General features: G+C 38.3%; 1 protein-coding gene across 15 annotated transcripts in view; it reads left to right on the forward strand.

Annotated features, from left to right (window-relative positions):
• Positions 1–27,551, forward strand: part of Sgms1 (sphingomyelin synthase 1) — a 289,949-nt gene that overhangs the window by 207,164 nt on the left and 55,234 nt on the right. The gene's annotated exons all lie outside the window — the stretch shown is intronic.

Consider the following 27,551-nt stretch of genomic DNA (forward strand, 5'->3'; position numbering starts at 1 on the left):
ATGATCCTGGTGCTTATTAGGCGTCCGTTCCAGTGTAGACTGATGAAGTAATTGATGAATGATGACACCATCGATGAAACAAGTTTATTGTAGTTTGGTAATGGCAGTTTTCTTTTCTAAACAGAATATTGAAATGAAAGCTAAATGGAGATGTTTTAATTGTCAAAGGGAAGCTCATGAATGATTTCTTGGGTCCCACAGTTTTATACCACTATGGTTCAACTTGCATCTTGGGTTTTTGCTTATAAATCAAGTTGACGGAATAAGGCTGACGGAAATTAATTTGTGTATTTGTCGTTAACATTTTGTACAGGAGGATAAATGAATATGATAATAGAATCTATTTTGAAAAATGAGTTTCTGAAAGTAGTTTCTGTGAGGACAGAACTTTGGGTGAGACCATGGTGCTTTGTTGAAAACCAGTTGGCTTTGGAGAAACAAAGCAAATGAAAATAAAAATTCTGTGCCAGGCATGGTGGTGCACACCTGTAATCCTCATGAATTGGGAGGCTAAGGCAGGAGGATTGTGAGCCCAAGATCAGCCTCAGCAACTAACTGAGGTCATAAGCAATTTAGCAATACCCTGTCTCAACATAAAAAATAAAAAGGGATGGGGATATTGCTCAGTGGTTAAACACCCTGGGTTCAGTCCCTGGTATGTATGTGTTATGTACGTATGTATAAATAATGAATAAATAAATTCTGATAGCAATTATGACAAATATAAAATGCATGTATTAAGACGATTTCAGGCCCTTTTGTGAGGTTAGGTGGTATACATTTTTGGTGGCATGTAGACCTTTTGGAGGAATGCTTCGCAGTTGAAATAGAGTATGAACCATTTGAGAATCAAAGTGAAGGGACTCTTTAGAGGAAAAGCAGAGGCTTTGTAAACACACCTTTCCCTTTAGGTTCTCAGTATTTCCACTCACTAGTGGGCCCAGGTAGGAAATACTGTGAGCCACAGTTTTCTTAATTGGTTCAAATGATGATTAAACATCTGCCTGAGAGAAATAGATAGCAATCACTCTACAAATATGATTCCTTTAAGAAAGTTTCTAGTGTTGTGCAGATTGAGAGGGTGGCCACTGGAATATATTTTCAGGACTGTCAAAGTTTAAAGTGTTTCTGAAGATATAAAGTCTGAGGAATGGGGCCAGTGTAGAAGGTGCTATTTCTCAGTGAGGCAGAGAGTGTCTCTGTTATTAGTATGTAATCACTAGTGACTTTTTTTTTTTCCTATGGCTGTCACATATGTCAGATAATTGACCCTGGCTTACGTTGAGTATCGCAAGATGAGGCCACAAGTCCCATTGAGGTCAATTATTAGGCATAAGTGTTTATATCAGAGTGTTAATGTTTCAGGAGCCCTCTGCCATTGGTCTGGTCACACATTAATTATTGCCACTGTGAGGCAGCGCAGTTGCTGGGCAGCACCAGGGGAAGTTGGTCAAAACACATTGAGCTGCTCCACCTGGGAGCTTTCTGCCCAGGTACCCCCCTGGCCTTGGTGTGGCCCGTAGGGAGTTTGGTGACATCACTGTTGGCCATTGGGATCTGAGGACTGTCCGGACTTTTGTTATTGCCCAATGCATCCAGTATCACAAACTGATACTGAATGTATTTGCAGTAATGGAGTGATTAGGGCCTGTGTTTTCATATTTCTTTTCTTCTGGGTTTTTCTAGCTTCTTTTTGTATTTTCTTTTCACTAGTAAGAGTGTCCAGGCTGATGGAAACTGAGAGAAAGTACTTACTGTGTGTTCGGCTGTTCTAGTTGCCTTGTGTTATATACTTCACTTAGTAAAGGCAGAAAGCTGCAGCACAGCCTTTACCTCTATACTGTCCTTTCCAGGAGAGTATGCACAGTTATACTGAATGTCGGTAAAAACAATATCAACAACAATATAAATCCCATTGAACTAGTGATAATTATCTTAGCACCTTGGTGCATACACTTTTAGATTCCTTCCTTGAACTCTGATGGAAAATCCTTTCTCTCTGCCCTCTTCTGTTTCCAAGCACTAAGCATAATGAACAATTTGATAATTATCTTTCCAGCTGTTTGTGCATTTATGCACATTGTACAGATATAGATGATCCATACACATTTTTTTCATATATTCTGCTACTGTATGTGCGTTATATTGACCCGTTGGGTGCTCTTTTTCACTTAGTATATCCTGGACAAGCTTCTTGTGTATCATTGGATATAATCTAACATTATTATTATTTTTTATTGACTACTATGTGTGAACTATATCACACTTTTGCAGGATGACTTTACTATAATTTCTTTCACTGTACCACTTTCATTACTAGTGGTACACAGTCATTTTCCCTACATCATTTCCCATAACTGCACATATTTTATTGCATGAAAGAACTATGATTACGGGCTGGGGATGTGGCTCAAGCGGTAGCTCGCTCGCCTGGCATGCGTGCGGCCCGGGTTCGATCCTCAGCACCACATACAAACAAAGATGTTGTGTCCGCTGAAAACTAAAAAATAAATATTAAAAAAGAAAATTCTCTCTCTCTCTCCCTCTCTCTTTCTCTCTCTCTCTCTCTCTCTCTCTCTCTTTAAAAAAAAAAAGAAAGAAAGAACTATGATTAATCCCCTCTCTTGGAATTCAGAGTATTAAAAGGTTCAAGGATGTACGTTCTCAAAACTGGGATTTCGAGCACATCCTTACTTAGTTACTTTTCAGTCTCTTTTAAAATGCTAAGTCCAAATAATCACCCTGTCCGTTTAAACACACACACAGACATACACACACACACACACACACGCATAACTTCATTAATTAAGTGTATAATTAAGTACACAATTCAGTGATTTGTTTATTTATTTTCAGTAAATTTACTGAACTATACCACCAGCACCATAACCCAGTTTGAGAACATTTCCACCACTCCAGTAAGGTTATTCTTACTGTTTTACATTTAATCCGCACTCCCATTCATTCCAGCCTCAGGCAACCACTCGTGTGCTTTCCGTCTCTGTAGATTTGCTTCTCCTCAACATTTCATATAGCCTGTGTCACCTTAAAAAATTTAATATCCATGAGTAATATTTCTTTTCTTATTCTTTTTGAATAATTTGGCCCATATAAAACTCCTGGCTAGAATTGTTCATTATATTAGGGCTCAGTACTGTCTTGAATAATAATATTTACATTTCTTCCATTCCACAAAGAATTTTTCTTTCATTCCACAGAGACAGATTACCTCTAAGACTGGGAAGCTTTCTCATAATACTTGCCATATCAGAAGTGAACTCTTGAATGATTTTTTAGTGTTAGTTACTTTCTTTATGTGGTGACTTTAAGGTAATTGTTAGCTCGACTTAGTTTGAGAACTGAATGTAAGTTGGTTTCACTGATGACATGCTACCAAAACATCAAGAACTTGGCAGAATCTTGCCCTTTGAAAAGCAATACTAAAGCATTCTTGGTCATGACATCCAAAACCTGTTTTTCTTTTTTCTTTTTTCATTGGTGCATTATAATTATACAAAATAGTGAGATTCACTTTTATAATTTGGTCAATTTCATTGCTTCTTTCTCCTCCTTTGGATACTAAGTATTAACGTCAGAAAAGTTGATTAACATCAATGAACTAAAGAACTGTAGTGTTAAAATAATTAAAATTTTTTTCTTAGTTAATAATGCTTTTTAGTACATTGTAGTTACACATATAGTAGGATTCATTTTGGCATAATCATACATGCATGGAATATAATTTGTTCTGTTTCAGTCTCTGGTGCTTCCTCTTTCCCTCACCTCTTCCCTTCTCCTTAATTTTTCAAAATTATTTTGCCATTATAAATCATTTAAAATTAAAAGCTAATATTTTTAAAAATTGTGGATAATTTTATTTCAATATTTAATATTTCAATATCAGATGATATGATCAGGTTGTCATCTGATAGTTCCCGTATTTACTTCCCCCCCCCTTTCCTTTCCTTAGTCTTTACAGTACTGAGGATTGAACCCAGAGGCACTCTACCATTAAGCTAGATCCCCAGCCTTTTTTATTTTATTTTGCAACAGGATTTCTCTAAATTGACCAAGGTGATCCTCTCACTTGTCTTCCTCCTGATTTGGCCTTCCAAGTAGCTGGGATTTCAGTCCTCTGCCACACCCTGACTCCTGAAAGTATTTGGATGCCTATTCATTTGTAGTTCTGCTAAGATTCTGAATTTAGATGCTCTACTTTGGGATTTCCACATTAAATACATACATAATTATTAATAATTGCCATTTCAAGTGGATAATTTCTACTTTCCAATGCCTCTACATTTTCAAAAGCTCAGGGAGAGTTGGAAAAATAACCAAACAAATCTGCCTGCCTCTTTTATTACTGAGAGGAAAAAATATGAAGGATGCTGTTACTGTATTTTAATATGTTAGCACACCAGAGTACAAAGTCTGAGGATTGAAGTTTGTGTGGGTAGCACTTTGAAATGCATCTAGAAAGCAGAAGGCGTCTCCAAGTCATGTTCTGAAAAGGAGTGAAGGGAGACATCAGTGCAGTTCTCAGGCGCCACTCCACCCCTTTGAGGCAGATTGTGTCACCATCAGCCTCTCATGGACCCCCTAATTCATTGTGGCTTCTTTGTGAATCAGTAATTAACACCTAGGGAAAAGAGCTTTTCTTTAGAAGAAATAACAGATTTTTCTTGAATGCTGTTGGAACCTGCATGGTTACTTAGGTAACAGCTATTGCATTTTATCATTTTTGGCAAGTGGAGAAGGTAGCCTCCTCAACTTGGGTTTGTCTTTTAAAGAAAAAAGCAAAATAATATGTAGTAATGGGCCAGGAACTGTGGCTACTCAGGAGGCTGATGTAGGAGGTTCAAAAGTTTGAGGTCAGCCTGGGCAACTTAGTGAGACCCTGTTGAGTGACAGTATAGGCATGTGTCCTCCTTGGTATCTGCATAGTGCCTGCACTGATGGAGCTCTCTGTCGGTCTAGGGGTGCAGCAGGCCATCTACTCAAGAGTGAAGTGCTATTTGCAAAGAAGGCACAACTCGGATGTGTCAATTTAGTAACCACATCAGAGATGTTGGATTATGAGTCAGTGCAGTGAGGATTGGTAGTGTTCATGTAATAAATGAACTTTCTGCTTTTGATTTTACTTACATTAATTTTAATTACATTCAATTTGATAGTATAAACCAATTACTGATGTTCACATTTGAGTGTCTCATATTTTCTGAACCCCCAAAGCATGATGAGGAGTGGAGTGCAAATCATCAGGAAGTAATGCCATTGGTCCCCTATGACTTTCTCTGTAACAGCCCTTGAGGCTACTGCTTTGAGTATTGGGAGCTGTTGAAGGGCGGGAACCCAGCTAAGAAAGCTATTTTCAAGCGGCTGTTATCCTTTTCTTAAGAAAATCTTTGGGTACTGGGAGGAGGAAAGAAGTTGTGTAAATACAGCCATTTGGGGTGTTAGGTGCTGTTGGATGTAGAAGGTAAAAGACACGATTGTGAGCAGGTGGAGTACTATATGCAGTCATAATTTGTTGAGCACCTGCTGTGTACTTAGTCTGTACCTGGTGCTTTGAAACTATGTCTCTCTTAATCCAGTGAGGTGTAGATAATAGTTTTTTGTATTTTTATAGCTAAGGAAACTGACTTGGAAAGGCTATGACTTTCCCAATGTTACAGATGGAGTCTAAATCTGGTTCCTTTCTACTTTGTGTCTTGCCTTAAGACTAACCTGATCTTTGCTTTCCCTACTTCCAAAATAATATCCTCTTCCACAGTCCTGAAATTTCACTCTGAAACTGTTATCCCATAGAGATGAGGATATAGATCTTCTGAAATGCAAAATCCTAGGGAAGAGAAACTCACTTGGCAGTGAGAATGGACCTCTACTTTGCTCTGCTCAGATCCTGGCTGAGAAGAAGTGGACTCAATGGAGGCTGTTGGATTTGGGAAGGAAAGAGGATCAGAGGCCATTTAAGCTTGGGCTGTCAGAGATTTGGGTCTGGGAGCACCACCCAAAGGGACACAGGGACACACAGACTTCTGTGGAGATGGCTGCTGACAGACAGGTTTCACCCAGGGCAAACTTTGCCCCATCCACTTTCATTAGAGCTTTTCATCAAGGAATTGGAGAAAATGCAGTGAGAACTGGAGACCTTGGTTTAGTTCCTCTTTTTGGTATAATTGGAATCCATAGTTGGGTTTCAGTCATTTAAGGTGGAAATAACAAAGAATTATACACTGACCATGAATATTTTATTAAATTTAGAAATATAAACATTTAGGATTTTTCTGTCTTTCAGGTAGAGTCAAGGAATTTTTCTTTGGAACACAGGCCCTCTGATTTGTGCTGTTATGTGTCCACACAAACCACACATGTGATTCATCATCTACAGTGTCCAGTCTATTTCTTTAAAGTGATGCTAGAACATCAGAACTTTTAAAGCAGCCCATTACAGATCCTTCTGGATTTTTGTCACTTTTTCTGCTCATAATATTTAAGTTGCCTCAAATACTAATTTTGTAGCCATCTTTTTTTTTTCTTTTTAGCTATTTATGTTTTCAAGTCTTTCTAAAGTATTCAACTTAGTTTTAATGAAATCACAGCTCATTTTCTTTTCAGATTTGGATCTTATTGGATACTTAATATTTAATTAAATTATGTAATAACAGAAACAAGTACAGCCTGCATAAATAGGTTGAGAAACCATTACAACCAAGTCTTTGTAAACATTACACGTTGGCTAGTGGCAAAGGAGTTGCCAGGCTTAGCTGTGACTAAGTATGGTGAATTGTTGCTTAGTCATCTGCATGCATCAGTATGACTTAGCAAGTAAGGAGGAATAATCTAGTCCGAGGGTTAAGTAGAAATCAATTGATTAGGAAAACTTTAGCTGTAGTACAGTTGTACACCTGCTCCTTAGTGGTCTAAAGAAGCTGTGTATTACAGTGTCTCAGGTATTCCAACAACTTACTGTGAATTGCATCTTGAATTATAAATGTGCAATATGCCAATCATAACAATAACCCATTGATTAGTCTGTTTTTATTACTGTGTTAAAATAACTGGGACAGGCTCCTTTATAAAGAAAAGAGGTGTATTTAGCTCACAGTTTTGGAGACTGAAAGTTCAAGATCAGGCAGCCCCATCATTTTGGCCCCAGGAAAGGGCGTAGTGTTAGATGGCATCAGGAAGCCAGGAACATGTGCACACTGAAGAGATCACAAGGCCAGACAGGAAGCTGAGCAAGATTCAGGGGTGAAGCCCAGGCTTATAAAAAACTCACTGTCTCAAGGACTAACTCAGGGTTCTCCAGGAAATTGTCTTAACTCCTTTTCAGGGGAGTGCCCTCAGTGTCCTAAGACCTCCCTCTAGGCCACCATCTTCAAGTTCTATACCTCCTCCCAATAAGACCATGCTCAGGGTCAAGCTTTTGGCACGTGAACCTTGTGGGACAGACCACATCCAAACCATAGCTTGTTGGGGGGTCTAATCATTTTTCAAAAATTGCCCTCACCCCAGAGCTTGATTTCTCCAGATAAAGGGGCAAGTTTGTTAGCTGTGAGCTCACTTAGTGCCACTAGAGAGCTTCTACCAAGCTCTTTATGTTATATAAAAGTTAACAGGAGCCTATGCAGATTAATTACAGAGTTATTCTATATGTGATAATGAATTCATAAATGGTATAGTTGTTTATTAATTTGGTTCATTATTTGACTTACGTTACGAGGCAGTCACAGTCATTAGTGTAAGTGTTTTTTACATTTTTGTTAGGCAGAAAAGATTCATACCAATTATAAATTGCTAAATAGTTTGATGTTGAATGAAAAGCAAAAACCTGTTGAGGGGAATACCATTAAGAGTGGGTCTAACAATCTGAAAGTTGGGGTCAAAATTGAATTGTTTTCCTGTCCCTGAAATTGTTAGATTCTGAGTTAAAACATAAAGGTAAAGGCAGCTGTTAAAAAGAATGTTTTTGCTGTCCCTCAAATTTATTTTAATTTATTTTTGGTGCCTAGAACCAGAATGTATGCAGACTTGTTCAAAGATGGTAGCTTCTGAGAAAACCTACAATATTGACAGTTGTGGGCATTTAATTAGCAATCGGAGATTCCAACTGGATGTGATTTTTGAACAATGTGAAGAAATTTGCTTTATGGTGTTCATGGTAAAGAATGCATCTATAGTTTCAGAGGAAGGCCATCATTTATGTCATACCTGTATTGCTGTCCCTGAGTTCCCTGTTTCTAAAAGTAGGAATTCATGTGGCTGGTACTGGAAGTTTTGGTGTAAGATACATTAGATAATGATTCTTCGGGTACCAGTACTGAATCTTTAGGTTCAATCCATTTGCTAGATTTGGCTGATACATTTGGCCCAGAGATTTGCCAAAGCAAAATGAAAAACATCAAAAGATTCACATTATCTTCTCCTTCAGCCCAGAAGATTGGCCTGTGTGGCACTTTTTATTCTCCTTTTGTAGTATCCACAAAGATGTATGACTCGGGTGGCAGAGGTCAGGAGTCCAAATGTTTGGGTAATGAGTATCTTGCTCTAGTCAAGAAACTGAGCACAGTGTCCCTAGGATCTATGAGACCAAAGGCGTCCCCTTGATTTTGAAAACTGGACCTTTGTCAGCTCACCTTTGAGACCATTTAAGGTCCTCAGCTGCTGTTAGCTAAATCTTGGTTGTCCATGCCAATACAAAGATATTTGCCAAGATAATCTTTTGCCTTTTAGAGGTGCAGATATCCACTGTCTGTAGGTATTCCTACTAACTGAATTGAGTGCCATTATCAATCCTGGCAATCAGTAGGGTGACAGATCAGTGACTTAAAAAAATAGAATTTTTAAGAATAGTTTCTCTTTCCTGACCTGCCGCCTTAGCTGCCATGGTGGTGTTGCTCAGCTATTTCCTTGTTGTCTGGTTTGCATCTGGAGCTAGGAAGGAAATACAGAATGAGGAAATACAGGATAAGATAACACTGAGTGAAGTATTTCTATTATCTTCCCATTAAATGTGGCTTAGACTTCTTCACTTTTTCCATCAATCTAATGTGAGGCATCTCTGGGTGTGATCTTTATTTTGTTTCCCTCTGTTGACTTAATCTGGTCTCTTCAGTCTGAGGAACTAGATGTTTGGATGTGGGCTAGAGGGTAAAAGCCCTACTAACTACAATGAGAGTCAGGATAATATTTGGATATACTTTCAGGATCAGGTCCCACTTGACTTGAGGAATATTGTGTGAATGAGGAGGTTATTAATAAGGTGGTGGCCACACAGTGTCAGTGAGTGGGAGAGGCTTGGAGGAAAGAGCTTTGGCTTGCTTGAGTAGCGACTCCTCTACATAGTGGCCATGTGAAGTCAGTTCACTAATTCTTTGGTTTCATCCCACCACTCAGCATAAGTTCCATGGTTCAATTTTTCTTATTTTTTTCTGGGTGATTTATATTTGTGAATATGTATTATTTTTTAAACAAATCAACTCCATACCAAATTAAATTTCAGTTTAAAAAACATTTTAGAGTGGTAGTTTAAAAAATTTAAAGTGAATAGTATAATGAACTCCATATTCTTATCTTGCAGTATTAACCATCAACTTTCTAGGACTCTTGTTTTCTTCCTCCCACTTATTCCCCTGGTTGGTTTCTGGGGAGAAAGGACCAATATTTCTAAGTAAACCTCAGACATCATATCCTTTCACTCCAATACTTTGTTCTTTGTTTGTTATTTGATTGTTTACTCTTGTCTGTTGACTTTTCTTTCTCTTGTTTCTGAAGTAACACCTGGACTCTGCCCTTTGTGATGTTGTAAAGATGCACCTTTTGGTGGCCTTGTCCTTTGCATGGAGTTGGATGGGCTGGTCTCAGGGATCCTGAGTAAGACCACCTTCCTGGTATAGTGTCTGTGTCTCAGACACTAGTAGAACTTGGCAGTATCACTGCTACCTTCCTACCTTAGAGTTAGGAGAAAAGCAGGGTACTTACTGTATGACTGTGTTTAGAAGCAGAAGGCTCAAATCTAAGTCAAATGATTTGTATTACTTATTAAATTCATAAAGCATGGGTTTAAATAAGACGACTTCACGGGGATGTAGCTAGATCCCATTTTGGTTTTCTAATTACCTAGACAAGAAATTGTTGACTTTACAAATAAATCATTTATAAATTTGCCATTCTTGGAGTACAGTAATAATTTGGGCAACATTTCAGTTTTTAAGGGGTTCTATATAAGTTACATGTGTCTCACAGCAGAATTGTGAGGAAGGAAAAGTGCTTCTCCCAGGTGAGTTGAGAGAACAGAGGAAACTGGGAGGACAGAGGTCAGCGACTCATTATGGGTCCTCTGTCCCCTAGCCTAGAAATCTCTCTCTTTGGAATGTGTTTTGAGTTGCGTTGGAATGTGTTTTGAAATCGGAACATGCCTTTTTCTTGTTTCTTTATGCTTGTGTATGATGTTTGGGAAATTCACAGCCCTTCTGAAGAGGTCCTGGAGATGCCTGGGGAAGACTCCATGCTTGTTGAGACTCGTTCTGTGGCAGGACCAGGGTAACAAGCACAACCTCTCTGGGAGCCCTTTGATTGCTGATGTCACCAACTCTCTCCCCCTTGACATTCGTTTCTGCTGTACTTTGCTGCTACCCCAGATCCAGGCTGTGATCCCTTCTGGGGACATTGAGCTAGGTGTACTCATTATTGTTGTGACAGAGCGGAATTCATTAATGTCTAAAACGCCTGATATTTTCCCTGGGGACCAGAAGTATTTTGATTCAGTAGAGAAGTGGTATTGAAATTTTTCTACCCTCTTGGAAATTTTGTTGCCAGCACCAAATTGCCCAATTCCTTTCAAAATGAGTAATTCCAGAAAAGATTTTTAAAATACCTAGGTAGGAACAGTCTATTGGCTTAAGTTGCCTGAAGGAATAGAATGATTCTTCAGGGTTTATGCTTTATTCAGGAAATTACTATAGTAGTAATCTAAAAATCTGTGCACTTTATTTCTCCCAAAGATACTTTATTTTCTTTTATTAGTTAAAATTGGTTTCCTGCTGAAGTGTCTTGCCTGCTGCAGGTATAGTTCATAAAATATGATTTATGCATTTGATTTAGGGGCATTACTCATTATTTATACCACCAATGGTTTAAGAATGGAACATAATTTTAGTATGGGTCTCTTAACCATTGCATATTATTCATGGCGTTCCTCATATAAAATAGTTTAATACAGTTTTTTACATGAAGTTGCTTTGGAAAAAGTAAGGGAAAGATAAAATCAAGAGAAGTATGTACCATGGGGTGTTTTAAACAGACAATGTCATTTGCAAACACATAAAGTAGTCAAGATGGTTGGCTAACCAAATATTGTCAAACTAAGGTACTTTTTTTTTTTATTGGTTGGGAGTTCATAAGGTTCTGGTTTTAACAAATAGATAAGGCAGATCTGCAATTAGTACCATTAATAATATGCAAATGGTACAACCAACATGATACTGACATACTTAGAAACAGTTTTGTTTGTAAAAAACAAAACGCTTCATAGGAAGTCTAATGGGATGTGGGGCTTATTCAGGAATTTATATCTCATAGGCATGGGCTTCTGGAACTGGACAGGACACCAGAGGGCTTTTATTTGGGGGAGGTGGTAGTGGCTGAGAGGGGAGGGTGGGGAAGAAAGAGTAGAAATTGAATCTCTTCCATTAAGCTGCTCTCAGCTTTGCCAGTGTTGGCCTCATGACCTTGGGGAAAGCACTGTGTTCTGATGATTGCTGTTGGTATAAAATTTGAGGATTTGACCACATTTGTGACTTTCAAATCAGGGTACTTGAACTCCCCCAGGTAGGAGGTATCAAATAACATGCCAAGCACAGCGTATATTTAAGGATTTGGGCAAAGGCAGTGATTTTGGTTTTAGTAAAGTGTCTGTGTTATAGAGCAAAAATAAAATTTACATGTAGTTTAAAGGTGAACTGTCAATGTAAAAGCTTGCCCCTCTTATTGCAGAGCCTCTTAGGTCTGTGCACCTAGACTTTCAGGTGGCTGCATTGGCCCTCAGCTCATGGACGTCTTCACAGAAAATGTTCAGAATGAGAGTTGATATTTTTGCCAGTTGCTAGGTGATATCTAAAAGTTTCCTTCACTTTTACTTTGCATCACTCTTCTGTGAGAACTGATGATGGATACCATCCCATAGCTATATTAAAGTAATTTGGTTTTGTTTTTCTTTTATATAAAACATCACGTACTTTCTGAATAGTATAATATATAGGCTCATTTTTCCCTCATTTATTCTTCAGTATTTATCCAGTGCCTGCAATATGTTAGGCACTGTTTTGAACTTTTTGACAAACACATTTTCTTTATTTTAAATTTAACATAAGTAGTCAATATTTTGAGTAGATAATACATTTTCATGGGTCAAAATTCAAACTGTATGGGAAAAAAAAAGTAACAAGTATACCTACCTCCTTGCCACCCAGGTCCACTCCCTGGAGGCACTGAATGTTGGCTAATTCAAGCCTTCAAGCTATATTTTATTTATACGTTAGCAAATAATGTAGATTGCCCCCCCCCCCACTTACACCGATTTTAGTATACCATGCATTTGAATCATCTTCTTTCTTTTTTACTATAAGGATTGAATTCATCCTGAAGACAGTATACCAGTCCATTAGCACTGGTTATGTCGCAAGGATAAGGTTGAGGAGGTAGCTTGGTGTTTGTGTCTTCCCAACTGTTTAACTCTATGTATTTTTATATTGTTTAAATCTTTTTTAATAAGAATATATATTTCTTTTATGGTAATGAAGGACTTCAAGTGTGTGAGATAAACAAATTTACAAAAAAACTAGACATTCACATTCTTCCAATGGGTCCCTCCAGGCTGAGGACCCATTGGTGTGTTTGTGGAGGGCTAACTGCCCCATCTGTCAAGGGAAACCTCTGAAGAAATCCCTTAGTAATGCTTTTTCACCTTGGCCTCAGTGGTTTAGGAAAGTGAAAGTACAGAGAATTTTCTCCTCTGGGCAGGGTTTGTCCCACATGTGACCCACACCTTCCCAGATATGACTTGTACTCAGAAAAGCTCCATGTGATAGATGTGGAAAGAGGCCCAGGGGTGAGAAAGGCACTCCAGAGCCCAGAGGAAGGCTCTGCCCCAGCTCAGACTTTGCAGGAAAACTGCTCTTATCTCCCAGCTAATGGAAGAGGGTGGGGACAGTGGACAGTTTGCTTCAGAAAAGAGGAAGAGTCTAGGGGAGCCTTTGTTGGGAGCCTTCTGGGTGGTAATGTTTGGCCACCAGTGTGTGTATCTGAAAGCCTCCAGAAGAATGGAGGGAGAAGAATCTGTTAACAATAACAACTACCATATCAGTGCTACAGTGCATCTCACTTTGAGGAAATGAAAGCATATCTGCATCCCTTCAAGGTTTGAAGGTGCACCACAGTTGGAGGTACCCCTCTCAGCTGTACAGCACACAAACTTTGAAGCCTCCTGTAGGAATTTTGCTCCAGTGTATGACGTTGAGTATCTCACTTTACTATCTTACTTGTCAGTGCCCAGGTTCCTCCATAGGTCAATTCTTACCCCTTTTTGTAGGATTGCCTTGCATTTGATAGCTTCGGTTTATAAAACACTTAGGTCACAGTAGGCTCTCAGTGTATGTTAGATATTGTCATCTTCTTTCTGCTAGGAGGAAGAACAGGAGCTGGGAAAGCAAACAAGTGGTGGATCTTCCAGAAGTGCAGAAAAAAGCTCTGGGACCTTTGGTTGCTGCTCAGTTCTCTGCTTTGAAAGTTCAGTGCTCTTCCAAGTAACTTTGAATTGCCAGGGTCTGTGGTTCTCATCCTGGCTGGGGACATCAGGATCCCTCTGTCACATTGGTTTGTGCAGGACCACACCTGCATTTTTTCTTAGCAGCATCCAGGTTCCCACTTTAGGGTTGAGAAAACATAGGTAGCTATTAACTTTCTTGGTCTTTCAGGTGTGGATGCAAAGCTTGGTTAGTAATGACAGTTTGTTTTTATGGAATACTGAAGGAAAGGGTACTGGGGAAATTAAAAAACAAAAAACAACAACAGCAAAAAACTTGTTTATGACCACTTGGCAGGAACTTGTAGAATGGACACTGAGCCCAAGCCAGCCTGATTGTGAAACTTCTGTTCGTGTCCTAACTTTACCATAATGAGATTGATTTTCTAATTACTTTAACTCAAAATGATCCTATAATGCTTTTGTAGTTTCTCTCTAAGCTGTATAAAGTAACATGATCCATCCTGCAGTGCAGTAAATCTTATTACACTGTTGTTTTATAAATAATGGTGTAGGTTTCCAAAGTTGAGGTTAAATCCACAAAGGCTATGGCACAGTAATTAGTAGTATAATTTTTCATGTGGTCAAATAGAGAATTGTTTGAAATCTCAATCTGACTCTGCAGACCCTCAGGATTAGTTTTAAGTTCATCTTTTTGGTTTCTTCAGCATATGATTTATATTTTTAAAGGAGGGATTGTTTCATAATAGGTTTTAATGATCTTATATTAGATATGCTCTTGTATAATTTAAACTCAAGTATAACAGCAGAGGCAGCTGCAGAAGAAAAAAGTTTGATGTTATAAACTTATAAATCCTTGCAAGAGAGTCCAGAAGAGATTAGTGATTTTACAAGAGATAACAAATGAGACAGAGCCCTCCGGGGAGGTAGGAGGGGTTTGGCTCCTGTATCACATGATCACAGTGCTAGAAATCAAGCATGAGTGCCTTTCATGTTCCCAGGCTCTAATTACAAAAGCTGTTTATCCAAGGGAAAGATGAGTTGGGGTAACTTAAGAGTTGTGCCATTGGCAATCCTACAGCTCAGGCTCTCCCAGACCTTCCCTGCTCATCTCACCTCCTTCTGTCCTATCCCCAGAATGTCCCTAAATTACCTTTCTTCTCAGATCTTACATTCCTTTATCTTAGTTCGTAGTAATCATTTTGCAGAAAAATAATAGCTTTACTTAAAACGTAATAATGATGATTGATTTCATGGAACACTTATAAATTCAAGGCTTGGAGCGCTTTACTTCTTTCATTTAGTCTTTATAACAACTCCACAGGCAGCTTTGCTTTTATTGTACTCTGAAGGAAAAAGGACTCAGAAGTTAAAAACCTCACCATGGTAAGTTGCCAGGAACTGGTAGAGTGGATATGGAACCCAAGTCTACCTGATTCTGAAACTTCTATTATTACTCCTAACTTTACATAACAATAATTGCCATTTGTTGAAGACTTACTGTGTCCCAGGACCATGCTTACAAAAACAGCTCTTCCAGATTACCATCTTAAACAAGAGATCAGGATTAGCATTGCTGGTGATGAAGCAGATTGATAGCATCACCCAGTAGGACAGAACATCACTTCTGGGGTATTCTTGCCCAAAATGCATAACAACCCCAATCTAATAATGAGAAAACCAGCTAAGGTTCTGCAGAATAACTGGTACTCTTCAACACTGTCAAGGTCATGAAAGGCAAGGAAAGACTGAGAAACTGCCAGATACTTGAGGACTAAAGAAGACCCAAAACTGATTGTGGAATAGAAAAAAAAAAAATGATATATGGAGGGAGAGGACTGGTGAAATTGAAAGAAGATACGTCATTTAGTTAATATTATACCTGCTAATATCCTGGTTTTGATGGTGTATACTGTGATTAATACAGATGAAGCTGGGTGAAGGGAATGTTTTAGTTTTCTGTACTCTTCTTAAAACTTTTGTGAATCTAAAATTATTTCAAAATGAAAAGTTTTTAAAAAGTTTTAAACATTCTGAGGTTTATATTAGTTATTCTCACTTTAGAATAAGGAAACAAGAGGTTCAAATGTTAGGCAGTTTGCCAGAAATTATACAAATGTTGGTCATTGGTGAAGGAAGGAGGAAAAATTTTAATCTAGTCTTGGCGATTCCAAAGCCCATGCATGACTTCATCTGTTTAATACCATAGACACAATGTCTTATTAACAACAGAATTTTTTTTCTCATAGATTGGAGGGTAGGAAGGAAGTCCAAGATCAATGCAAAGTTCATATCTTGCCCCTGGTCATCTTCTTATTGTACGCTTTCATGATGGATGGGACAAGGGAACTCTCTGGGATCTCTTGTATAAGGGCACTAATCCCATTTGTGAGGGTTCTGCCATCATGGCATAATCACTTCCCAAAGACCTGGCCTCCTGATACCATCTATATGGGGTAAGATATAAATGGGAGATGTTACTGTATTCGGTCTATTGCGCCATGTTGACCAGTCTGCTTTAAGGCTACCTCATGCTGATATATGCATGTTTAAAACATGAGCCTTGATCCAAACCCCATTCTCATTAAATAGTTTTTATTTTATATTGAAGACATAAGGTATTTTTGTGCCTAGAGAAAAAAAAGTAATGAATACATTTCCATAATCATATGTAATATATAGACTGTATTTTTTGTGTGTAAGTAATATATTAGTAGAGAATTTGTACATGAGAAATTTTGAAAACCACATGAAGCTGTGCAAATCAGATTTACATATATTTTTACCAAGGGAAGCGAAAACTAATCATTATGAACAATTGTAATTTCTTCAAATGGTTCCTACATCCTGAGTCTCACAGTTATAAATCTTGTGTTTACTTCTCTTCTTGCTGCCCAACTTTTCCCAATTTTTTCCTACAGTTATGGTTGGTACAAGTTATTCAAATGAAGCACACTGTTTAATTCAAAACATATAAGAAGAAACTTTTTTTGTTAAAGGATCCATATTATGAAAAAATATGTTTTGAGACTCAGGCTAAAAAGAAGAATGAAAGTTTTGGAAGAAAAAAGTAATAAAATCCTGATAATAGGGCTGGAGTTGTGGCTCAGAGGTAGAGCACTTCCCTAGCACATGTGAGGTGCTGGGTTCAACCCTAAGCACCACATTTAAAAAAATAAATAAATAAAGTCATAAAAATCCTGATAATATATGATTACAACAGAAATCTTTTAAATTTTAAACAAAAAAAGGAGAAATGCGTCTTTTGATTCTGTTCATCTCTAAACAATTTAATGATAAATTCTGGATAATTCTAGTACAAAGATCTAATTTTAAATCACTAATTTTCATGTACCACAGAAGCCCTCCTCTATATCATAGGTACAGTAATTTACCCAGAATTTTTGCTGAATTGGATAATTCTACAAAGTGCTTTCAAATAAAGATTCCAACATATATTTCTTTCCTTTAAGAAAACTTTTTTATTCTTTTTAAAATATACTTATATGGTTGCTTATGATTCATGAAGCTTATAACCTGCTCCTAAAGACTTTAACCTTTATATTGATATATGTAGTAAGTTTTTCATAGGAGTACAAAAAAACAAGTTGCTGTTAACCAAAACATTACATCAGAGAATATGCCACGGTGCTAGATTAATAATACATAATTCCTGTGACCAGTTGATAAAACTAGACGCTCATAAAATGAAGCCCAGAGTGACAAGGCCTATGAAGTTTAGTTTCATAAGACCAGAACTATTTCAGGGGCTGTTTTCAAGAGGAACTGTAACTTAGATCTTGTCTGCTAAATTTAGTTGGTCAGCTCACCAGGTCTTTCCTCTCAGTTTCTGTTTATAATAGAGGTGGGAGGATGGAACAGGGAGACTGTGTGAGTACGTATGTATATGTGTATTGGAGGAGGGCATCCACCTTTAAGACAACTACTTTTGTAGACTTTTATTGATTATAAAAGTAATGTATTGATTATAATATATTTTGAACTATGAAAATATATGCAGAATGAACTTACCATGGGTAACTTTTATGAATTTGATACCATAGATCTAAATTCTTAATTTTGTGTGTGTGTGTGTGTATGTGTGTATGATAGAGTTATCCCAAAAGCATGATCATGCCATACATTTACTTAATATAAACTTGCTAAAATTAAATTATCACATGCATTTTTCCCCATATCCTTGAACATTTTTTAAGAAGATAATTTATAATTGTGTAAAATTCTTTCTGCTCATTTACTAAATGTAATTAACTTTTAAAAAAACACTTGAAATGTTTAGATTCAGAACAAAAATGAGTCCCCAAGGCCGAAAACAGTTTGATCTAAAGTAAATTGAAAACCTACTCCTTCACTTAGAAAGGGATTTCCCCCATTGCCCCTTTTTGCTCCATTTATGTTTACTTTCAGTTAAACAAAGAGATTTGGTGACTGCTGAGGGCATCATCCTACTTGGGCACAGGAAGTGCTCCCCGAGTTTATTTGTATTTAGTACTCTCATTTGCACTTCAGAACATTTTCCTAGAGTTTCTGGGAGACACTGTTCTCAGACACTGTAATTCTCAGTTATGTATTTGTTCTAATGTTTCTTAGTTTTTAAAAAATAGCCAATACACTCAATGCCTGTTTTCATATATAGTGTCACCTAGAACAAGGCTTAATTTAAAAAAGAGTGTATGTGATTCAATTAAAGGAACATTAATTAGTAAATTACTGTATTGGTGGTACTGAGGTGGCACATTGGAATACAAATAAACACTTTTGGGGAACCCGGTCTGAGTGGTCTTTGAGCCCACCTTCCATTGCAGCCTCTCTGCTGATTGTCCCACGCTGCAGAGGAGCTCAAGGACTTTGTATAAACTGAGAACACCAGGTCTCTCTGGTCTACATTCTCAGGTACTTGCTCCATACCCAGGAAGCTCATCTCTGTCATTGCATTCTACTACTGGTGATGGTTTTACTGTTTGCATTTTAGAAGGAAGAAAAGATAGGAAAATCTATCTTATAGAAGCCTGTCTCTTTTTTGATTAAAAAAATGCATGTGATAGAAGGATACAGGTCTGTTTTGGTGGCATGGTAGGTCTTAGTTGGCCATGTTAGGTCAAGGTAGGCCTTTCTGAGTGCTCAGACTTTCCTGGGAGTGTTATCACTTATGCAACCATCATGGGTAGGGAGGGGTGGATGAGCTCAATCCTGGGACTGGGATGCCTGCAGGGCCCTTAGGGGGAGAGGGGGGAGTTACTCTTCAGGTTCTGCCTCTCTTGGTTTTTTTTCCTGTTGCTGTTGCCAGGATTGCCTCTGCCAAGAAAGGATGGGGCAGATCCCAAGTAACTGCCTGACCTTGACAGCTTTTCCCAGGTGGTCATTATATTTAAGAAGGCATGTCACTCTGGACCTGAAAATTCTTAGGTACTCTTCTTTTCTTCTTTCTTTTTTTCTCCTGCGTGTGAGCTTTCTCTTCTCTTTCCCTCCCCCACCCTTCTCTCTCTCTCTCTCTCTCTCTCTCTCTCTCTCTCAAGAATAAATGATAATCATGATATATAAATCATACATAAAAAAGTAAAATTTCCTTACTGCCTCCAGTTCTCTATTCCTGTTCCCCCTCGGCCTTTGTATAGGTGTGTTTCTAGACTCTTTATGCTTACATATACATACAGACATATACACATATACATATATACATACATACAAATGCACATGTCTACATATCTGTGATAAGTAAATTTTAAAATGAAAACTATTTACTTCTGCATCACAGACATGTTGCTATGTACAGATATACCTTGTTCTTTGAAATGACTGCCTGCTGGTATTGTTGTGAAGAGACACCAAATTTATTTATCCAAAGTACAGTGAGGGATATTCAGGTGCTTTTGAAAATTCTGCCATATAAACAAAGCTGCCGTGAACATTTTTGAATATACATCTTGACTCACTTTTTAATATTTTCTGAAAGCAAGAAATGGAATTTCTGCAACCTAAAGTACTTTCAAGATTTTGGTTAACAGTGTCACATTGCCATCCTTACATAAGGGTCGAAAGTTTTGCTTTTATTTAATCTTAACATATACTTCTCTTCTATTTCACACATTAGCACCCTTTGTTTGGTGCTGGGGATTGAATTGAGGGCCTCAAGCACATGTGGTAAGTGCTCTACCATACGCCACATCCCCAGCTCCCCACTCTTTTTTGAGACTGGGTCTTATTAAGTTGTTAAGGCTTGTCTAGAACTTGTGATCCTTCTGTCTCAGCCTCCCAAGTAACTGGGATTACAGGCATGTGCTACTGTGCTTGGATTGACCCATTAGCACATGGCTTTCTTGTTGGAACCATGCATTGCTCGTTGTTAGAGATACATAGGGATTGAATGTTATGTTTAATACAATATTGAATAATATAGTAACTCCGGGTTTGATTTGTTATTCTGTCATTTTTGTGGATGCTGGTTTGATATATCTTTAAGTGGCATTATAGCCATTAGGTAGAAACCAAGGCATTAAGAGGAAGTGCTCAGATTTGCTAGACACTATTAATAATAATTTCACATATTCATCCATTCAACAGATATTTACTAAGAGCCTTTTCTGGACTAAGTGCTATATTAGTCTGGGAAAGTTTTGGGTCAGTATGTAATTTTATGTAAGGATAGAGTACTTCTGAATAAAAGTTTCAGATTAGTATATGAATATGCATTTGAGTGGCTATTAAAACATTTCAGATACTACTGTAGTAGTTGGCTGTGCAGGAAAAAACTGCCCAGGTCACACTATGAGACACATTTTTGTAAGTCCCTCTTTGCTTATGATCTACATGCTTGTGTGGAATAATGTTCATTTTTCAAGCTAAATGCTTCAAGGAATATAACTAAAGCTAAAATTCTTTTTTTTATGTTCTAAAATTTAATGAAACATGAGTGAATTATAGCCTTTTCATTTCTTTCCCTCCTCCCAGTTCTCTGTGGTGTGCCCTTATTTTGAAAAGAGTTGTTTTGTTTGGGTTGTTTTATCCTAAAGAAGAAGAATGAGGAGGAATCAATAGAAAGAAGCAAATGATTCCATTAATCACACGAAAGACTTTTCCAGAAAAGAGGCTAGTGTAAAAACTGCAAATGAAATGTATAAATACAAATTTAAGGCTTTATAAGGAGTTAAATTGTTCTTGAAATTGTAGCCCCCCCCCAAAAAAAATCAGATATAGAAGCAAAATCAAGAACTGGTATTTGGATATCTTGGTAGAAGAGTGAATATTTTCAGGCAAAAGAAGTGATTAAAGCTTTTGAGAACAGGTGTTTCTCCTGGATGATCCAGGTAAGTCCTTTATGCAGTCACAGGTATCCTTGTTAGGGGTGGGGGAGATTGACATGCCAAGGAGAAGACAGCATGAAGACAAGGCAGAGGCAGAGGTGAGGGAGCCACAAGCCAGGGAACACCAAGGATACCGACAGCCACCAGATGATTTAGAGGCAGGGAATGGGCTCTTCCCTCCAGAGCCTCTAGAAGGGAGGGTGGCCCTACCAACACCTTGATTTCAGAGTTCTGGCTTCCAGACTGAGAATAAATTTGTCTTGTTCTGTCTGAGTCCTTTGATTTGTGCTTATTTGTTACAGTAGCCCTGGAAACTAATAAACCATCTTGAGGTTCCCCAAATCTCAACCCACTGCTATTTGACTCAGTCCAAAATTGCATTTCAGTGAATAGGGTACCAGGAACTGGGTGGATGCTGTAACACAAGCACTTATCTGAAGACTAGAAGACGGAATGAGTGCATCTTTCATCAGCAACAGAATGTGTCAGAACCTTCCAAGGGAGACAATTGCAAGAAGGTGTTCAGCCCCCTTTGCTAGTCTAATGCTGTACTCTCATTCTAGAAATGTATAGCAATGCCTTCTCCCCCACCACGGAAACTGTTTCTGTAGAGCTGCCCATAGACAAAATGTGGAAAATCTCTGTAGAGAACAGATGGCCTTATTTAATGCAGCCTAGGGATGGATTTCCTGGGCCATAGTTGTAAGGAGACCTCTGTTAAGGAGCAGCCAGCAAGAGTTGGGGACAGCTTTAGGAACTGGCCACAGGGAGTTCACACTGAGACAGCTTGTATTTTTGGTTGTGGTCTTATGTGCTTTTGTCTTTCCTCCTCATCCCCTGTGCTTATCCATCATACCCCTCAGGGGATGTGCATGTGGCCACATCTCATGTCTCTTGTGGAAGCACATTCACGTTTTAGAAACAAATTTGTTGGATATTTTCTTGGATTTTTTTTCCCCAGTAAATCTGCCTTTTAAATGAGAGAAATAAAAGCATGAGACAAAACTTTTGACTTCTAACAGAGCACAGGTTGCCTCTCCCTAGCCTCAAATGACAAATCCACAGTGTACCAGAATCCAGTATGTTTTGAGTGTTGACATGATACCAGAAGTGGAAAATTCCATGCCTGACTTCATGTGACAGGTCACAGTCATAACACATTATTTAGAAATGTTGTGCACAGTTACCTTCAGGCTATGTGTTTGAGGTGTATATGAACCATAAATGAATTTTGTGTTGAGACTTTGGTCCCATCCCCAAGATAGTCTCATTATGTATTTGTGAAAATATTTCAAAATCCCAAAGAATTCAAAAGTCAGAAGCACTTCTGGTCCCAAGCATTTTGGATAAGAGATGTGCAACCTGTAAAAATAGAGAAACATTTGTGAAGAAAACTAATTAGGGGGAAAGGGTTATTTTATGTTCATATCATATGCTAAGTCTTTACTGACTTCTTGTGGTCTTCACTGTTCTGAGGGGTGTCTACCTCCACATGTGATCAAGTAGTTTAATTGGGGCTAGCAGGTGTCTGCCTTCTGGTCATCTTATGCTGCTTCCTATCTCTCTCTCACTTTAGCATGGCACTGGCTGTGCATGGGAGTGGGCCTTTCTCCATCTCACACCACCTGACTTCCCCTTCTTCCATTCTGTCTTGAGAGAAACGTGGCTGCTCAGCAAGGTATCTTGTTCCCAGCTCATTTCTTCCATGTCGTCTTTACTCTTTCCTCCATAACTGGGAGCAAGTTGGGCTCCTTTCTCAAATTTTGTATTTTGCCCACCTATTAATTCACCCCTCCTCCCCCGCATTTCATTTAAATCTGTTCTAGCTGATGCATTATCTTGGGCCACAATTGCCTTAAGATAGGGCCTGACTCTTAAAAAGTCTTACATCATCTTTGATGCCCTTAGTATCTTTAACCATGACCCATTTTATAAATCCTAGAGCTTGGTGCTCTGTGACTAGGCTGATAAACACCAGTTACACCCTTAAATCTTTTTTCTCTTTTAGATTGTTCTAGACTGGAAATCTGTGCCTTGGTTTATCTCTGTTCCTCTTCTGATAAGAGTTATCTGTACCACTTCCTGAGGACTACCACCCAACCTGCTCTCTCTCTAAGCTCCAGGGAGTTTCCTGATATTAATCACTTAATATTAGTTACCTAATACTAATTTCTTCCTGCTCGGTTGCTCTGGTCTCCTAACCCACACTGTGGTCACAGTTTGTTGTTTTGAGATGGGGTCTTGCTGTATTGCCTGAGCTGGTCTCAAAATTCCTGGGCTCAATGATCTTCCTGCCTCACCTCCCAGGTAGGCTGGGACAATAGGTGTGCATAGTATCTGGGTACCATTATGGAGTTTTCTTGTTTATACTGGGGATTGAATCCAGGGCTGCTTAACCACTGACCACCTCCCCTCCCCCCGCCCCACCACACCACCTTTTATTTTTTAATTTTGAAAAGGGGTCTCACTAAGTTGCTTAGGGTGTCCTTAGTTACTGAGGCTGACCTTAAACTTTCGATCTTCCTGCCTCAGCCTCCCAGCCACTGGTATCACAGCCATGTGCCACCACTCCTGGCTGTGGTTTTTAATACTGTCTTGATCACAGCCTAGGATCTGAGTTCTGCAAATTGTCTTATCTGGACCCTTAACCCTAGGTTAGCTCAATCACCTGCCTCAGGTTACAAAGACATTAAATAAAATAAATTATATGGTACAAAAGGTGGTGGTTTGGGGAGGTTCAGTTGACAATAAAGGATATATGTAAACAGACTTGAAGGAGGTAAGGAAGTGAGTTCTGAGGCTTTCTGGGGAAGAACATTCCAGAAAGGGCCTCAAGTGTAAAGGCCTTTAGAGGTAGGAGCGTACTTGGAATATTTGAGAAATTCCAAGGGGACTAGTGTGATTGATGTGGGTAGGGACAAGTGGGAGGAGAGAGGATGAGAAGAGGCAAGAGAATGAGGTCAGGTAGGAGCAGGAACAAGATCATATGGGACTTTGTGGGGCCTAGAAAATAAGAGCTTTGATTTTTTTTTTTTTTTGCTTGGAGTCACATCCAACACAAAGGGCTTTGCTCATAGAAGTGATTTTAGGGTCTAAAGATGACAGCAGGAAGCCCAGACAGGAGGGGCATTATAGGTAGTTGTATTTAGAAGGTAGGGCCAATGAGACTGGAATGGGGGATGGGGGAGGGAAGAAGCAGGTACAGAGACGGGGGAATAATTGTGTGCACATATTCATCAGCTTAGAGTCTTGGCTGGAACAGAGGGCAGGCTGAAATTGCAGTTTACTAAGCTGAAGGCATGCCAGAGGAATAAGTTTGGAGGTTAAGAACAGGAATTTGGTTTTGGCCATTTAAGCTATTTGGCTAAACCCATAGTGTGTGCTTCCCTGGGCTCACGGAATGCCCAGGACAATGCTTCATGCACACTGTTGCTTAATAAATGTCTGGTTTTATTTTGATCCAGTGATTTGGCTTTTGTAAATATGTGTAATTTTCATTCCTTAGCTCCTTAGTGTTGGCTCTCTTTATACCAAGGAGAAAAGCTCATTAAGTTTATAAATAGAAGATAAATTTGAGCTGTGTCTTTAGTGAAATGGATGTGGCTTCAGCCTTGCCATAGCACTTTTGATAATCTCCTCTCTGAATGATGATTGCTGAGTTCCTTTAATGAATAGGACCTCTCTGTAATGTATACACTCATAGATTTGATCTCCAGAATCACCCCCCCCCCGCTCCCGCCGCCCTCAAAAAAAAAATCCTTAAAAAATATATACTGAGCTCTACAAAAACAGAACTTATTTGAGGCCATGCGACTCTTATTAGGTATATAGTGTGATTCTTGTCATGGAACTGGATATGGAATAGATGACACCCATGAGATTGCCATTATTATTTTATGGTACCAAATAGTTTCTAGAAATAATTTTGAGTGCTAAATTCTACCTTCGTTTATCAAGAAATTATTTTTCTCCAGGTATAGTGCATAATTGCTTTTCTTAGTCATTTTTCCAGTTTTGATCTTCATAACTGACATTTTGTTCTTTTACAAATTGAATCCATATTTTCCCCTACTGCTTGTTTCTCTTTTATTCTGAAATAACCTGTGACATTTGAAAGCTAACCTGTTTGATCTCCAAGCGTACATCTTTAGATCACTTGACAAGATTCTGAAATGCTTTCAATGTGCCAGGCCCCTTCTCAGGTTATGATAGCATAATGCCCTTGCATATGAAGCTGACTTTTTGTCCGGTGGTTTGTATATCATTGCATGCAGAGTTTTGAAAAATCAAGCATTATATGATCTGGACATTAAAATGCAACTATGGACAGTGATGCCTGCAGTTCTATTTTAATATCTAGGACCCCCCTAAGTAAGGAATAAGTAGCAACATGCCATCTTGATACTTTTTGCTTCCGTATACCTGTATTCTCTTCTTTCTCCCAGAGTTCTCTGTTACTGCATATTAATTAGCTACTCAGTCAATAAAGGATATAGACATCTTCATACTTTCAGAAGCTGTTGGAAAACATCTTTAAGGTCCCATATTGGAGCTGTATTCCTGCTATGAGACTCTTAAAGAGCTGATTTATACTGCTAAAGAGGATTTTGGTAGCATTGAAAAGAATGAGGCCCTAAATTTAGACAGAAGATGACTGTGTGTACAATTGGAAAAAAAATCAAGTATTTTTTTTATTTCATCACTGAATAAGTTATAAATTTTGTTTTAGTACTTTTAGTTTTTATGTTAAAAATTGGGGAACCTCCATGCACCTCCTCTTGGGCATAACAACTGGATGGCTGATTACTTTTATATATTTAGGAAACTAAGTTTATATCAGAGGTCTGTAGAACTCACTGCTATTTTCCTCTCCTACTAAAGCACATTTAAAGGAAGAAGCGGTATGATTACAGGAAGTATACTGTCCCATCTGAAAATAGTATCTGTATTTTTTAGATTATTTATTTAAAAAGTTATTTTTCTTCTGATGAACTAATTTATGAGTTTACTCTTTTTTTGTAGGTGTGGAAAAGTGAATTCTAAAGACGGTGGTTGGATCAAATTGATACTAGAAGACTTTGGAATTAAGAAGTATGTTCTTAGGATCTGACCACCTTCTTTCTCTAGTAGTCATTTTCTCATTCATGGAACAGATCATTTGTAATGAGTGCCGAGTGTATGCCAAGCACTGGTTGTCTCGTAGAGATATGAAAATTCTAACCAAGGGATCTTCCCTCATGGAGCTTCTATTCTGGTAACCACATTTAACAAGATAAGAAGGTAGTTATTTTAGTGTGTACCCCAACAAACATTAAGTGTTAGAAACATAATGCAATAGAGCCAAGAGGAGGGACTTACCTTTAAATTAGTTTATTTATTTATTTATTTATGGTACTGTGGATTTAACCCAAGAGTACTTAACCACTGAGTTACAAGCCCATCCCTTTTTATTTTGAAACAGTCTTACTAAGTTGCTTAGGGCCTCACTAAGATGATGAAGCTGGCCTCAAATTTGGAATCCTCTTGCCCCACCCTCCTGAGTCACTGAGATTACAGGCATACACCACTGAGCTTTGTGAGGTGGGACTTTTGAGAGATGATTAATGCTGTTATTGTGGGAGTGGGTTCCTTAGAAAAGGCCGAGTTTGACCCTCTCTTCCCTTGCTCTTTATTTGCCCTTCTCCCTTTCACCATGGGATGATGCAGCAAAAAGGTCCCCACCAGATGTTGATACTTTGATCTTGGATTTCCCAGCCTCTAGGACTGTGAGGAAATAAACTTCTGTTCTTTATTAATTACCTAGTCCCTGGTATTTTGTTAGAGCAGCACAAAATACACTAAGACATATAGGTTGACCTGAGAAGGCTTGTTTGAAGAGACAACATAGGATTGGAGGCCTGAAAGTTGAGTGGAAGCCATTCATATGAATAACAGAGTGATTATGTTCCAAGTATAGGTAAGACCCTGATGCTGTTAGAGATTAAAAATAGACTAGAGTAATTAGCAAGAAGGGGCTTATGTGACATGTAACAGTTAAGAACAGATTTTATTCTAAGAGCAGTGAGAAGTCATCACAGAATTTTAAAGATGGAAATCACAGTTTACTGTGATTCTTGCTGCCTTCTGTAGTTGAAGTTTGGATGGGATGGCATTTGCACAGGAGCAGCACTGAAGAGGCTGTGGCAGTAATTCCAGTGAAATGTGGTGTTGCCCTCATAGTGGTTATAATGAAGGTGAAGTAGGTGGATTCACAGTATGCTTGAGAGGCGGATTTGGCAAAACTCACACTTTGGTGACACTGGCTTTTTTTTTTTTTTTTTTTTTTTTAANTTACAGGAAGTATACTGTCCCATCTGAAAATAGTATCTGTATTTTTTAGATTATTTATTTAAAAAGTTATTTTTCTTCTGATGAAATAATTTATGAGTTTACTCTTTTTTTGTATTTTAGAGACAGTGTCTTGA

This window comes from Marmota marmota, unplaced genomic scaffold (assembly GCF_001458135.2).
Source record: "Marmota marmota marmota unplaced genomic scaffold, marMar, whole genome shotgun sequence".
In the NCBI taxonomy this organism is placed as follows: domain Eukaryota; kingdom Metazoa; phylum Chordata; class Mammalia; order Rodentia; family Sciuridae; genus Marmota; species Marmota marmota.